Source organism: Heterocephalus glaber, unplaced genomic scaffold, assembly GCF_053883595.1.
Source record: "Heterocephalus glaber isolate CG9 unplaced genomic scaffold, H.glaber_assembly_v1.0 deba00001553, whole genome shotgun sequence".
Lineage (NCBI taxonomy): Eukaryota > Metazoa > Chordata > Mammalia > Rodentia > Bathyergidae > Heterocephalus > Heterocephalus glaber.
The window spans coordinates 9,012,511-9,029,622 of NW_028258344.1; the positions used below are offsets into that span (position 1 = coordinate 9,012,511).

At 32.3% G+C, this 17,112-nt stretch overlaps 1 long non-coding RNA gene across 2 annotated transcripts in view; it reads left to right on the forward strand.

The window, feature by feature from the left end:
* Positions 1 to 11,583, forward strand: part of LOC147824132 (uncharacterized) — a 100,332-nt gene extending 88,749 nt beyond the window's left edge. For both annotated transcript variants that reach the window (XR_015442710.1, XR_015442711.1), the window contains exons 6-7: positions 5,688 to 5,814; positions 6,403 to 11,583. This is a non-coding gene — a long non-coding RNA (uncharacterized LOC147824132). The remainder of the gene's footprint in view (positions 1 to 5,687; positions 5,815 to 6,402) is intronic.
* The last annotated feature ends 5,529 nt before the right edge of the window (positions 11,584 to 17,112 follow it).

Genomic DNA, 17,112 nt, shown 5'->3' on the forward strand with positions numbered 1-17,112 from the left:
AAAACAATCTTTTTAAAAATGATCTTTCTCGTAGACAAATAATAATATTTCATTTCTTTGGTAACTTTTTTTTTTCAAAGAGGAACATGTATTGCCAATTATTTTTCTATTCTCACCTTTCCTATTTATTTTTCCCATCCAAAAAAGTTGTTAGACCAAAGAATATTTTCTACTTGTGTGCTACAAATGGAGTGTCTGAATATATTTGTTTTCAATGCTGTTTTTTTCTTATAAAAATTTTCAGTTTCTGTGTGATTGTATCTTTAGACTTTTCTTTGTGATTTCCATATTTGTCAATTTTAGAAAGTCTTTACTAACCAACACAAGTAATGTGTTGACTAAAAGATGGCTTTTTATAATTATTGATCCAAATCCTTATCTAAAATCTATACACACCATTTTGAATTTTTTGTCTCTTAGCCTGCAGGAAGTCCTGCCTTTTTTACTTCCTTTTCTTGCTATTGAAATGTGGCAGAAACCAGATCAATTACCCAAAAGAATGTTTCAACTTTTCAGATGCACCTATCTACTTCCTTCTAATGTAATTTAACTTATCCCTCCCTATATGTAGTCTCAGTAAATAGAAATTAACTCTTTAGGCTTAATTAGACTTGACTTTAGTTTTTGGTGTTTCCTTTCATTTTTATAAGAACTGTTTATGGGTGTTACTATGGACTTTTATTATGTGAAAGTTCTTTAAGCAGATTGATAAAAGAGAAAAGACTCAAAATCAGAAATACAAGTGGTAATGTCACCAATTATACCACAGAAATAAGTATTTTAATAGACTACTATGAACAAATTGGATAACCTAGAAGAAATGAATAAATTCCTGGAAAAATACAAACTACTAATACTCAGTCATGAATAAATTGAATATCTGAACATACATATAATTAAGGAGACTGAATCAAGAACCTCCCAAGAAAGAAAAGTCCAGCACTAGATAGCTACATTGGAGAATACTATGAAACAGTTAAAGAATTAATGTTAATCATCAAATCTTTCCAAAAATCTAAAGAGTAGGAATACTTCCAAACTCATTCTATGAAGCCGGTAAAATCCTGATACCAAAGCCAAAAAGAATACTACAAGAAAAGAAAGAAGGGCCGGGGATTTAGCTCAGTGGTGTCATGCCTGCCTTGCAAGCACAAGGTCCTCAGTTGGATCCCCAGTACCAAAAAAAAAAAAAAAAAGAATAATCTAATGTCTGTAGTGTATGTGATACAAAATCATTCCACAAAATATTACCAAACTGAATTCAACAACATATTAAAAAACTCATTCACTATAACAAACTAAGATTTCTCTCTAGGAGGAAAAGATGATTTAATCCATAAAAAATCAGTGTGATATACCAAATTAACACAATGGAGGATAAAAACAAAATAATCATCTCAGCAGATGCAGAGAAACATTTAATCACCCTTTCATGATTAAAAAAGAAAAACTCATGGGCTGGGGATTTAGCTCAGTGGTTCTGCTGCCTGCCTCGCAAGCACAAGGTCCTGAGTTTGATCCCTGGTACAAAAGAAAAACTTAACAAACTAGGAGTAGAAGAAAATTTTCTCAACATAATAAAGACCATATACAAAAAATTCACAGCTAACCTCATACTCAATGGTGAAAGATTGAAAAAACTTCCCCTAAGATTAGGAACAAGACAAGGATGCCTATTTCTATTCAGTATAGTACTAGAAATTCTAGCCAGAGCAATTAAAGAAAAAAGGAAGTAAAAAGGATCTAAATAAAAAAGGAAAAATTAAAATTGTTTCTGTTCTCAGATGACATGATCTTAGATGCAGAATGTTAGGAAACTTAAATATACACATACACACAGAAATTGTTAGAACTAATAAATTAATGGACTAATGAAAATCAGTTTTGCTTCTTCTTACTAACGATGAATAACCTGAAAAAGAAAATAAGAAAATTATTCTACATACTGACAACAAAAAGAATAAATTAAGAATAAACTTAAGGAAGGACGCAAAAGACTTGTACACTGAGAAACACAAAATATTGCTAGAATTAATGAAGGCACAAATAAATGGAAAAATCATCCTATGTTCATGGATTGGAAGATTTAATACTCCTAAAATGTTCGTGCTATCCAAAGCAATTACAGATTCCACGTAATTTCTTTTCTTTTCTTTTTTTCTTTCTTTTTTTTTTTTTTTTTGGTACCAGGGATCGAACTCAGGACCTTGTGCTTGCAAGGTAGGCGGTGGCACCACTGAACTAAATCCCTGACCCCGATTCCATGTAATTTCTGTCAAAATCCCACTGGCATTTTTGTAGAACTTTTGAAAAATTTTATAATTCCTATGGAACTACAAAGGGCCCAAAATAGCCAACAGTCTTTGACAAAGAAGAACAAAACAGAGAAGCCTCATACTTCTTGATTTTGAAACATATAAAAATATCTAAGTTAATTTAAATTACTTGCATAAATAGACATATATAATAATGAAAAGAACAGAGAATCCAGAAATAGACACACACACATATACTGTTAACTGATCTTTGACAAGGTTGCCAAGAATACATGATAGGAAACACCAAAAATGATGTTGAGAAAAGTGTGTATCCATGTGCAAAAGAATGACATTGGATGATTGTCTTACACCATAAATTAAATCAAATCAAATCAAAATAAATGAAAGATTTAACTGCAATATCCAAAACTATAAAAGCCCGAGATTAAAATATAGAGTGAATCTTAATGGCATTTTTGTTAGCACTGACTTTTGAATATGACACTGAAAAAATAGGGAATAATCTTAGGTAAGCAAGACTATGTCAAATTAAAAATTTTCTGCACAGTGAATAAATAATCAAAAGAAAAAATGCAACCTACAGAATAAGAAAATATTTGCAAAATATAAATCCAATAAGGAGTTAATATATAAGAAAAATTAAAATATATAAGAAATTTCTACAACTCAATAGCAAAAATGCTCAATTAAAAACTGGGAAAGAATATAAATAGGAAATTCTAAAAAAAAAAATTCAGCTGCCCAACAGTTATATGAAGAAATGCCCAATGTGATGAATCACTAGGGAAATACAAATCAAAATTTCAAGTTATCATCTCATAACCTTAAAAATAGCAAATTTTTAAAGGAACAATATAACCACTATTAGTAAAGATATAAAAATCATAATTCTTGTGTTCTGTTGTTTGCTAATGTAAAATGATGACATCAATATAGAAAAGAACAAGAGTGGAAGTTTCTTTCAAGTAAATAACAGCACTATTACACTGTTACATATGATCCAGCAATCCCACTTCTGGGCAATTATCTGAAAGAATTGAAATCAGGATTTCAAAGAGATATTTACACCCATATGTTTATTTTGCAACATTACTCACAACATCCAAGAGTTGAATAAATCCTAAATGTCTACCAACAGAGGAATGGATAAAGGAAATGTTTATGTATATGATTTTATTCATATACATGAATATTATTCAAGCATAATAAAAAAATCATGTTATACTCTACAATACTGATGAACATTGAGGACATTATGCTAAGTGAAATCAGATGATCACAGAAAGACTTCATGATTCCACTGATCTACAATCTCTAATGTAGTTAAAAACCTCATGGAAGCAAGAAGTAGAATAGTAGTTTCTAGTGGTTAGTGAGAGAGAGAGAAGTAGAAAAGGTAGGAAGGAAGGTAGCAGGGAGGGAGGGAACAAAAGAAGGAAGGAAGGAAGGAAGGAAGGGTAAGTGGGAGGGAGGAAGAAAGGAAGGTAGAAGGCAAGAACATGTGACTAAAAGCAAGGCAAGGTATATGAGGGGAGCCCCTTACAACGGGTGTGTACTTGTGGCCAGTCCTCTAAATTATCTCAGCGGTTGCTGGTATATTTGGAAGCCATCCTAGCTAGCCTGTAGTTATATCATCACCACCGAGTTTAAGAGGACAAGAAAGAGTGAACAAGATCAGAACAGAAACTCTGTAAATGGGATGAAATCATTATCAGGGTAAAAGAACACAGAAGAGAATTGGCAGAAAGGCAATGTCGGAAACAGTCTTCACATTTTTGTTTCATTAGAAATGTCATTTTTCTTCATTAATTGGAAATTTCTACCAAAAGTTTTTTTAAGACACTCAAAGCAATTATCCTGTGATATAGAGGCTGCTCATTGCACAACTTAAATGCTAGCTTGCCAAATTTCAAAACCAATCAGTTATTATTAGCAATAGTGAGTGAAATTTGGATTAAATTCTACTGAAGACATCTTTATGATCAAAGAGGTCTTTTCCACACAAGATTTTGGGGATTAGTTTGTTTGGTACCAGGATTGAACTCAGGACCTTGTGCTTGCAAGGCGGGTACAGCACCACTGAACTAAATCCCCAGCCCCACACAAAAAATTTTGATTAGATTTTGGGAACTAATGAAGAGTTATAATAAATGCCAGTGTTTCGTGCCAAGAATGAAACAAAGACTAAATAATTATGATTGAATTTTCAATCACGATATTCTGCTCTCCTCTCTGTGACTTCTTAAGCACCTCTACCCCCCACACCCAATGAATATGCTTCATCAGAGCTGAATTAGCAAACTGGACATCCTGGTAGTTGAAATAATAGACATAATTAAATATATATTTTTGAGTTTATCCATACAATATTTATTAAGAACATAGTAATTGAAAGCTACTGATCTAGTGCTGCTCTGGGCTATCTCCTCCAGACAAGATGAATGAAGTAACTGAGGCTGCAGATCGAATGGTCTATGCTCTGGTCCCTCCCAGCTCCTAAGTAGGATGTTGTGAAGAGTGACGTTCTAACCCCTGGACAGTATTTAACTCGGCGTCATTGAAATATATCAAATGATGCTATTAATTCTATCATTATAAATTTCCAGTGGTATTGGACCAATGGGAAGGAATTTAGTACATATATATATATAGCCCATTTGTCCTTCATTGGGAGGAGCTACTTATCAAAAACTATACAATTAATTTACCTCCCTGGAACATTGTAGTAATTTAGTAATTAATACTATACAGTGCTTTGGAAATATCATATGGAATAAAAATGCTAACTATTGTATAACAGCTTCCTCTGAATAACATCTTCAACACAAGATAATGTAGCCTGATTTAATTAAACAATACAAAGTTAAATAATAAAAAGCAGAGGAAGAAATAAATTAAGAGGCACAGTCCAGGGAGAAGGGTATGTTTTCAGACGAGATTCGAAAAAAAGATAGTGAATCAATGAGGCAGAGAGACACTAGAAAGCTGCTTTACTTTAGAGAAGATATAGACATGGTCTCTCCTTAGACAATCTGCTGCATTCCCTGGTACCTAATTATAACGTTAAATGCATCAGCATCTCCAATAACATGAATGTTAATGATGATCATTGCTGAGACACAAAAGAGCACTTAATTATCCTTTGGGAGAGTAAATGCCATCATTAGTAAGAATTGTTGAAGTCATAGAAAAGTTGAAAAATGTAATAATTAATGGCTGGCTAACACTGAAAATCTGCATTCCCTTTCTACAGTTTAAAGTTGTAGTTGGGGGGCACCTGATCATCCAGAACACACATTTTCTTCCCCTTACAGATTGATAGGATGTGAGAAGTGACACATGTCGCTTCCAGATCAAGGTACAGAGTCAGCAGCTATGCTTTTACGGTAATAATTTTTATTCCCACAGTCAATCTTAGAGCCTATATGTTGAAAATAGTGGCATCAAAAACGTGGAAGGAGTCTGATTCCCAGAGTGCCCATTTGATGAAAGACCCCGGAGAGCTGTCCAACTTGCGTTATCTATATTATACCAGGTATGAGAGAGAAGTAAAGTTTATTTGTTAAGCCGCCATATTTTAGAATTGTTCATAGCATTTCTAGCAATATATTATCAATAGTAATAAAATATATTTAATTTTGAAGTAACATTTTTTACCCAAACTGTTAATATAACATAAAAAACAGGTATTTTAAATTTCGCAAAGAAAGAATTGGAAGGGCAGGAACAGAAACAAAGTTACAGTTAGAAGAATATACAGGTGAAGTAGAGAAGGGAGAGAACTTTAGCAAGTTGGTCAAATGGATGGAGAGAAGAGTTAGGAAAAAGTCTATTCTTAAATACAGGAGAGAGGTCAAATAAGAAAAAGTTTTTTCTTTGCCATACATTGGATTTAGGAATCAGGATATTATATCTGTCTATATTGAAAGTGATTTTCATTTAGGGTTGGTAAAATGCCTCAAATTGCAATGAATAGAGGAATGGATGAAAACTGAAACAGAGAAAAGAAGTATAAAATACTTTTTGCAAATAATAGTAATAAAAAAGAAAGACATAGCAGGGTAGCCGGAGAAGCCGCCAGGATAAAGGAAGTATTGTTTTGTTCTGCTTTATTTTGTTTTAGGATTGAAGTGAGCAGTGGACACCTAAATGTCACTGGAAACGCTGCAGGAGGAAGGCGGTGCTGCAAGCTTTTGGAAGAGTACTGGAAGAGGATGGACAGACAGCAACTAGCTCATGCAGAGCTTTCAAAGACTTGGGAAGCATGGACGATGTTTCACTCAAAAAGAGAAATGGATATAAGTGTGAAATGTAGTAAACACACAGAAGGAAAGGGTTTCATAGAACCTGAAAATATATTTGACAATTAATTTGCAAATATTAGTTACATAAAGAAAAAAATAATTATTTTCAAGGGAATACAATGTTCCTGAGTACAAACTAGTTTTACAAATATTCCCTCATTTGATTACACTCATCAAAGCTATCCACATCACAATCCCACAAGGTATAATTCCCGTTTTTTAAATTGAGGTAATGAATTCAATTCACAGTTACCAAGAAAGAAAGTTATGGATGCCTAAATGAACTCATAGTTTCATGCATGCTTTAAAACGACTATTCTTGTGGGTGCTAAAAGGATATTCATTGTAGAAATAAATGAACGACAATTCATTTATTATTTTTATATCTTACTCCCTATACTTTTAATTTTCTGAGAACAGGGTTTATGTTTCTTTCACCATTGCATAACATATGCACAGCTCAGACCTTTAGTATACTGGAGGTGCCCAATAAGTGAATGTAGCACTAAATCTAATCTTCTTATGCTTATTTCAACATTTCAGCAGGATAAAATGAAAATATTACAAATAAAGACACATGAAAGAGAAAATAATTTTAAAGGAAAATACAGTAAGTTCATCAAGAAATAACTTGATAAGACTGAAAAGTGATAGATAATATAATTGCATGAAGTATGGCAATTTCAGGGGTTTTTTAAAAGATGTGCACATGCTGGTGAACAAGGAGCTTATCCCACTCTCAGTGAACAGGGAAAACACATTCTTGATTTATGTCACACCCTAATATTTTAAGTAGGTGCATTCAAACAGTCTAAACAATATATTGTTGTCAATTTATACCTACCAAATATTTCAAAAAGACTTTGTTTTCCTCAGAACCTATGTTGAATTTTAAAATTCCATTTCCATGTTCACGCCGCAAATAAAAGTTTTTGCTTAAATTAACCCTTTTTCAAACTACATTTGGGAAGCTTAAAAACCTGCCTTTCAAAAATCAGACACTTATATATACAATTTTAACAACATGGAGTTAAGAGTTTAGAATCAAAATGTTGCATATTCTGGCAAAAGTTCACAGTTTTAAGTATCAAAGGAATCATAATATGCATAATGCACAATAAGCAACATTTGCAAACTACACGTATGGTGTGGGTACATCTGGTGTAATATTTAATTTGAATGCTATCTTTGTGCTATGTACTCAGCATGTCAAACAGCATCAGGTTTCTCAATCCCCTAAAATAACAAAATATTAAAGATGCTTCACTCCACATATGTGATCAGCAAGGCTTCAAAACCAAAAATCATAGTAAAAGGAAATAATTTGAGCTAAAATTAACATGTTAACTTTTTTAAATTAAGGGCAGAAGGTATAGCTCAGTGAAAGAGTGCATAAAAAGATATTTTTGTTTTGGGGGGGTTTTTGTTTTGTTTTTGTGGTACCAGGGATTGAACTCGGGTCCTTGAGCTTGAGAGGCAGGCGGCAGAACCACTGAGCTAAATCCCCCGCCCAAAAAGATACTTTTTTAAACAAAATGATTTTTTTTTTGGTACCAGGGATCAAAAAATTGATTGCTTTTTAAAAATGATACTTTGTTTATGAAATTCAAGTCAAAAAATAGAAATTACTTCACATTCAGTCATTTAGAAATTATTTTAATTAATTATAGGTGAATATCAGATATCTTTATTTGTACAATGCAAATAAATAATAAGTAGAGACACACACAACTACAAATTAGGATTTTATATATATTTAAAAATTTGTTATTTTATTTGCACTTAATAAAATAGTGAAATATAAAATATTTCAATTTTAATAAATGTTTTTCTACCATCAAAATAACCAGAATCAAAAGGAAAAATGCATGGCTGAAATTATGGCTACTGGGGGAGAGGGATTCAAGCTTCTAAAAAAGTTTATTAAAGAAGCAATGCATTATCCACAAGTGGAAAGAAATGCCATTAGTGCTATACTCTGGGCTTGAGAGTTCATATTTTTAAAAAAGTAAATGAATAGCATGTGAATTATGGCTATTTTAAAGACCCCATTTCACTTTTGATTAATACTATTTGATAATATTGAGAGATAAAATAATCACACAATCTCTTGCCTTATATTTTGTTGTTGTTGTTGTTGTTGTTGTTATGACACTCATCTATGTTTCTTTCTCTCAGATTCTCTCCATTCCTGAGTTCTCAATTTTAATTCACTGATTGGCTAGCTGAATTTCAGTATCAGTTTTTCCAGGAAGGACTGAATACTTCTGAGTTGGTTCATGTTTGGGAATGACCACCTTATGTCTTCATACTTAATGGACAGCTATGATGGGCGTGATATTCTTTGCACCTACTTTTTTTCTGAATTAAGTTGATTTTACTCTACTATCTATGGGAATTACTATGAATAATTCTGAGGCCAGCCTGATCTTTCTCCTTTTAGATGACATCCAATTACTACTTAAATGCTTCAATTATTTCCTTAATTTGTCAAGTTTGATAGCCCATGATATAAATCAGGATTACTCATTTTATGTTAATCTTTTCTGGACTATAATGTGTTTATTTACTCTGAAGTTTCAATTCTTAGTTTATTTTTTTAATTTAATTGATAAATTTCAAATATTTTTCTGCTTTATTTGCTGAATTCTCAAATTTAGAAACACCAATTATCCTTAAATTGGACATCTCTTTTCTCCATATCTGATTGGCTCTAAGTACAAAAAGTGGATGCCTTTTTCTTTCAAATTAAAATTTTTCTCCTAATCACCAATTTGATTTTCTATTTCTTATTGCTTTTGATGTTTTTAATTTTACAGTGATATTGTTTAGAACTTCAAAAACAGGAGTTCTAGGCATTCCAGCATATCTGCGAAAAAGGAGTCAGGATAATAGCAATAGACACAAGGCAATAATAATAATAATATTATGTGCCTTTTAAAATTAAAAAATGTGTTTCTAATAATATGCATTTATTCTTTTAAACCTATTCTTACTGCAAACATTCTCATAACGTCAATTATGATTAAATATCCTGAGTTCAGAAATGTTAAAAACAAAACAAAACCATTTTTTTGAAACTTCTGATCTGATGTACTCTGACTATTATTTGAATGGCATTAATCAATACTTTGGCTAATTTGTTACTTCTGTTGTTTGTGCTCAATATCCCTGATTTCCTCCACCTACATAAAATCTACTCAAACTGGAGTTTTTTTAAATGCTAATTTTATCGCCAGGTTTAATGTCAAAGAAAACATATGTTGAAAAAACAATGTTTTTGTTTTGTTGTTTTTAATCTTTGAAAACAACTTCCTTAGGATTATAAGGACACCTTGAAGCTTCTAAGAAGGCTAGAATATAAGAATAGATTTACTTTGAGGTTTTTTTTCTTTACAAAAGAGCAGGTGGCCTAAAATACAGTAGAATGAAGTAAAGAACAATAAAAAGAATGCTCTGGGATAATCGAATATCACACTAGAGAGAAAAAGAAATTTTAGAGTCAAATGTCACTGGGAGGCACATAAATCATCTTAACACACCTAAGGACTTAAGGAAATATCTATGCCCTCTATGGGTGAGGAAAGTCCTATACAAACATTATTCTTCCCATTTTCCAATTTAAAACTATGTTAGTCAATAGAAAAACATTTAGACATAAGGAATTTTAAAGAAAGTTATTAAACCATATTTAGGCCAGAGGTAGAGATTTGAGGAGAGGTGATGCATCCTGGGAGATTTTGTAAAACATATAATCTAATATCCAGTCACCCGAAAATACTGACACACCCTAGGGAGGAATAATAGAATAATAATTTTGATTAATAATCAATGATAATAATTTTGCTTTCCCAAAATGATTTTATTTCCTTAAAGTCAATAATATTCATTTCACATGCAGAAAAAAACATTCTAGTTATTTTATAAGCTAGAAACTGAAGATTAGAGAAGGAAAAAGACTTATTTAAATCATAAATTGAATTGACTAGAAAAACAGAACCAGAATCCAGGCCCACAACGTCATAAAGTTCATTATACAAATGAAGAAAACAAAAAAGCTAAGTATAGAAAGCGAAGCATTTTTTCTTTTTGTTGTTGTTTTTCTCTCCCCTACCCCCTTTCCTAAGCATTGTGTTTGAGTCTGTTTCAGAAGATGGCTATTCATTAATAATTTCACCTGCTTCTCTGGTTGATGAAGGGGCAGGCAATGGAATAATCTGTTATTGGACAGTGTTCACAGAATATGACGGCAAACGTAGTTTTTCTCTTTAAGATATGAAACAAAGTAAATATTCACAATTGTTAAAGTAAGATATAATAATAATAAGATGAAACCTGAACACAATGAATATGTAATTTCAAATATGTATTTATAGATGTGTTAAAAAATAACAATTGGTGAAAGAGAAAAAGCTAACATGTATGAAGGCATTCGACAGCCCATAAAAATCTTTAAGAACGAGGGCATGAAGTATTGAAATTACGTTATACATTTGAAAATATAGAATAATTAATAACATCGATTTTTAAATTTAAAATATTTTAAGAAGTTTTTGTCTATTTATTGTTTATTTATTTTTGTTCATTGTGCAATAGTGTTTATTTACTGCCAAATAAACTTACAAGTACAGCAACCTGTGATTATTTTCTCTCTTTCCTAAGTAAACTCTATATATGCAACTCTAGGGGCAATGGAATGGATAGAGAGTTAAGAAAAATGGAATATTGTGCTAAAAAAGAAGTGTCTTTTCTTGAAGTAACAAAAAAGTCAAAGTTGCTGTTTTCAATTTCTAGTAAGCAATTTATTTTACATGTAGTATAATAGTTGCTCCTACTGAAATTATATTGAACTAACTGTTACTCTGTGTATATTCACATGGATAGAGCTATGTCTACAAATTCAAGTCCATATTATCACTGGCTGGCAATGGCATCATCTAGGTATTACCGACCTCATACAATAACTGTGCAGATAACATGACACCTTCTGTCTTCCAAAGCATCGGGGACTTCCAATGATTATTGTTTCACTCAAAATTTTTCTTATTATTAAAAAGCAACTGAGATCACAAACAAAACGCGAATTAGTCATCTCTTTCCAAAGGAAATATTAGAATCAAGATTTAAATACAGTCTCATAGATGACTGCTGAATATTTGCTGCATTGCTCTCCAGTCAACTTGAGTTAAATTGTATAGCACTGAACTGAATCAAGTTAGCAAAGATAGACACATTGCAGGAAGGTTTAAATAGGTTTTGTCACCACTTACCTTAATTTAGGTTACAAAACTACTCTGACATGCTTCATAGAGACAGGAGCTTTCCTGATTCAGGTCTTCAGGTGAGTTCTGAACTCTATTCTTACTCTTACAAAGATGAAGCATCACATTTTATCTTGATAACAAGATCTGAAGCAATTTCATCTTGCAGAGCTGTTACTCTTTAAAGATTGACTGAAGAAATTCTTTCTGGAGCATACTTCTCTTTCTTTTACTTCCCAACCCCACCCTTGGCTCAAAACTGTCACCTCTATTAGGAGACATATTCACTAAGAATCAGAGCTTTCTTAAACACATTGTAACTTGTAAGCCTCTTTAATACTTTTTCTCTTTTGAAGATTCTTTTATATCCAATATTCTTTTTTTCCCACACAAGCATTAGGACATCTTATTAACTTAGTTAACAGTTTTCAGATCTCTTTAACTTTCTCCTTAAAGTTCTCTTTCTTGTATTGTTACCCTTTCAAGTAGACCGAAGACACTGCTAAAGCTAAGAAATGTGTCTTCATACCTTAACTAGTATCAGATTCTACAGTAAGTGATTGTATTCATTAAAGGAGAACAGACTTTCCCTTTAGTCTATTTTTTTCAACATATCTATTTCTGCATCATAATATCTTTCAAAACTTAAAAAGTAAGATGATGCATTTAAAAGATGAAAAATGGTAGCATTAACTAGGTAACTAGAAAATATAGGGAATTTAATAGAACCAAAAAACAGTACAGAGCTGCTCTGAGCTTAAGTAGTATGCAAATTGCTTTCTTTTAAATGGTAACATGATAACAAATGATATTTCTGGATCTTGGCACATCAAACTACCCACAGATGAAAGATGACTTAATTGCTTTGACCACAGTCCGAGTCAGAATAGCTCAGTTGGCAAATATAAAAATAGCTTAGTGTTATTTGCATTTGCATTTGAGAAAGCAGTAATTTCAATTTAATTCTCAAAGTCTAGATGACAAAGCAACCCACAGGTAGTGAAGTACACCTTGCAAGAAAGAGATTCAGTTCCTGACCATAGGGACTAAAGTTGCATAGGACACATTGATCTTGTCAGCTACATTTGTGTGCATAGGAAATAACACTGTCAGCACAATGCCTTCAAATTCTGATCACAGTATATAGAGAGTTTATGTCTTTAGAGGTTTAGCAGTTAAGTGTTCACAAAGATTTGTTGCGTGTGCCATCACCTTTAAATAACCTCCTAAAAATCTTATAATAATTAATTGTTATTCTGAATATCTAATGTTACTGTTAATAGCTTAAGTTGTTTTTCATACTTGTACCCAACAAAATGTTTCTAATAAATAATCATAGCAGAGTGAGGCTTACTGTATTTTAGTCTTTGCTATGAAGCAGTTCAGATAAAGTGAAAATATATAGAAGAGAAAAAATATGACACAAAGAATAGGAAATTTCTCTAGGCCCTGTATTAAACAGTAAAACATGGAGTATACACTTTGTTTTCTCACGGAATGACGTTATTTTCATATTTTCTAAACTTTGTAATCTAAACAGCAAACTTAATTCAGAAAAAAAATCTACCATAACTGATTATCATAACCAGGATCACAGACATTTAAATCAAAAGTCGCTTGAGTTGGAAAAGGTTTAAGTTTTTCCAATAAATTATTTTTTATAATGACTATAAAAGTTATATAGTACACAGAGGCTATCTGGAAGCTAGATACTTTACTGTACCTGAATTGCAGGGAATGCTTTCTGAAATATAAAGCTGACAATCAGACATCTGAGTGTGACTGGAAAATAACAGTCCCTGAAAGATTAAGTTGAGAATGTTAGTAACCTCAAAAGCAAAAACCATTGTTCTTTCACTTTGGAACCAGGAGATAAAATGGACAAATTACAATACAAACACATGTAAAGAGATCAAAAGAGAATATTACATCCCAAAATCATTTTGTCAAGGCAAAAAAAGAACATTCTTGCTCGTCAAAAAATCTATATTGCTTCTGTTATTTTAAAAAAAGTACTGTGGTCATATTAAAATATAAACACAAAGTGGTTTAATGTACAAGGTAAAAGTGAGTTACTGTTCAATGAAATTCAGTACTACTTTTGCAATATGATCACATTGTGTTTTTAATGTCATAAATCTTCAGAAATTTAATAACTAATAAAGAATGGCACATACCTGTGGTTAAACAAGGAAAATATATTGCTTGTACACATCATTATTACTTTAAACACATTCTTTACCAAACAACATGAAAGAAAATTGTTTAAGGTGATGAAATTTGGAGAATACTTACAGAGAGCTAGTATTTAAAATTAGGAAAACTATTGCAGATATTTTTAAATGGAGAAAATAATGAATAATGAAGCAAAAGACCTAGCAGAAATATTAACTTTTACTTTTTTAGTCTTTTTTTTTTCTTTGTTTTGCTGTACTGGAAATTAAACCCTAGCCCGTGCACACACTAAGCAATTCCACTGAGCTCCATCCCCAGCCCTCTTTTTAAATCACTTAAGGTTAAAATACTTAAGGGTTGTTTTGTTTTGCTTTCTGGTACCAGAAATCCAGCTCAGGGCCTTGCACTTGCCAGGCCGGATCTGTGCTGCTGAGGTACATCCCTGGCCCTTGGTTATTTTTAATTGTTAGTTTTTTCAATTGTCAATTGAATAAAAGTGCATAGAACAAAGACAGTAAATATCTTTCATCTATAATCTCTTCGTTTGTTTACAGAAATTTATGAAAAATCTCACATGTGACTTTTCAATCTCCATTCCCAGAAGGAAACAGGTTAACTGTTCAGTAAGCTTTCAGATTTTTTCCTATATGGATCCACCCACCAAAATAATAAAATAAAATAAAATAAAATGGGGGGAGATAATTGTCAATGTGTTTGTTCTTTTTTTTACAACTGGTTCTGTAATGGCAGAACTTCTCATCTGGTCTTTATTTATTATCAATCCTATATTACATTCTAATAAAGAAATGCACCCTCCTGGGCCAGGGATTTAGCTCAGTGGTTCCGGTACCTGCCTCGCAAGCACAAGGTCCCGAGTTCGATCCCTGTTACCAAAAAAAAGAAGAAAGAAGAAATGCACCATTCTTTCTCCTGTATGACTTACGTTGTTGAATTACCAGTAGCTCCTTTCTGAGCTCTGGTTTGCCTTTCATGACTGTGTTCATCACCAAGTTGCACACCAGCAGCAGAAAGCCTGTTCAGCCATCTCTAGATCTATGGAGATGAAATATAGGGTTTCGATTCCTGTGTCAGCACAGCTCATCATGGTTCAGTCTTAAGTCCCAAAGAAATCTGAAATTTTGCTCAGGGACCCACCATGTCCTGTGTTCATCATCTGGAATGCTGGAAAGGGACACATATTTTATTTAAATACTTATTATGACCATGTTACATTCTCCATCTTGCTTTTTCAACTTAATTATGTATCAGATATGTCTTTCCAGGTCATTTTTAAAATAAAAATCTACATGTCACGTTTTCTATTTATAACAGAGTATTGTTTTAAAAATTGGAGGTGGCATAATTTATGACTGTTTGCTTATTAGAAAACATTTAGGCTTTTCAAATCTTCTGTCCTTTAAGAAAATTCGACTAAATATAGCTGCATATCCTCATGCTATTATTTCTGTAAGACAGATTCTTAGATGTTGAACCCCAAACATCTTCCCCAAATTTTTGTACCAATTTTTACAATAACTTTTTCTTACAACTTTGCACCCTGTTATTTTAAAACTTGGTCTATTTTAAATGTTTTAATTTGTGTTTTCTTTTTATTAATGAGCCTCAACATTTTATATCATTTTGAACATTTATTTTTCTTCTGCTAATTGATTAAATTTTTTCTATTTTTCTACTAGATAGCTTCTTATTTTGTAAAAGCTGTTTGTGTTTGATGTGTTGTATTTTCTCCCAGTCTGCCACTTGTGTATCAACTTTATTCACGGTTTTTTCTTCACAGAACAAGAATTTTAATGGTTTTTTGCATTCTTAAATGTGTCACCCTTTGGGACTCCTTGGATTTTCTCTTGCTCAGAAAAGTCATTCCACAAAAAGTCTATAAAAACTATCCCTACGTAATGTTATAGTTTCATTACTTTAAGTACATTGCTCAATCCATAGTAATGAATTAACTTTGATTCTAATAATAAAATTTCAAAAGAAGTTACTTTCTAGTATTTACAAAATACTGACACCTGGGGCAATAAATAGCTGGTATTTAGAAATGAAACACACCTGATAACCTTTCCTGATCAAAGTAACTAAATTAGGAAGTGACAGAAGGCATTATGCGTGATAAATTTAGAGGGATATACATCGTCTCCATAAATCTTTCATAGAGAGATTAGTTCAAATTGGCATTTTTGAGCCACACACTGTCCGCTGAATTGAAAAGTGCCTGATGGACCATCAACAATGGAAATAATAACAGCACTGATACATTGAGGCACTCAAAGGAAGATACAACTATCACACTAAGATTGATGACAGATTTAGATTTACAAAGCTTCTACATTAATGATGTAGAAGAAAGAAAAATAATACAATCATTAATTTACAAAATGTCACTAAATTGAAAAGCATGCGCCCCACATCTAGAAGCATTGTAATAGGAGGTTATTGTGAAGGATAGGGATGGGGGAAACCCAAATTAACCACTGACTTTGAGCCAACTCCATGGTCATCTTTCTATCCAGACACCAGCTACATCAATCAAATCACACTACAAGTGACTACTTTGTAACAGAATAGAGACAAATTCATTCAGTTTAATGCAGCAAAAAGAGAGCAAGCATTTCTCAAGAAGGGCAATAGGGATATTTGTAGCAAGAGAAGGGAGAAGCAGTAGTGAGTATGGTTTCTGAGTGTAAAATATCAGAGCAACTGTGATTCTTGCTCCCATGAATCTTAAACATGGCCCAAGCAGTGAAAGGTGCTCTAAAATTCACCAGTACCTGAAAGGTGTGATAAAATAATAAAATATAAACCAACAGTGACAACAAACTGTGACTGAACTGCCTTACGAGAAATAAAGAAGCTTAATATCATTGACATTAAATTCACATATTGTCCTATTGTATACAAAATTCATTCTTAGGTTCAGTTAATACCCTGGGGTAGTTAGAAGATTCATAATTGATAGGTTTATTTTCCTTCTGAAGCTAAATAATTAGTTCAAGGAAATTGCCAAATATTATTACACTTACTGTGCTGCAGATCTGCTATTTCTACTACTCTTACTCATGCCTTGTTAAA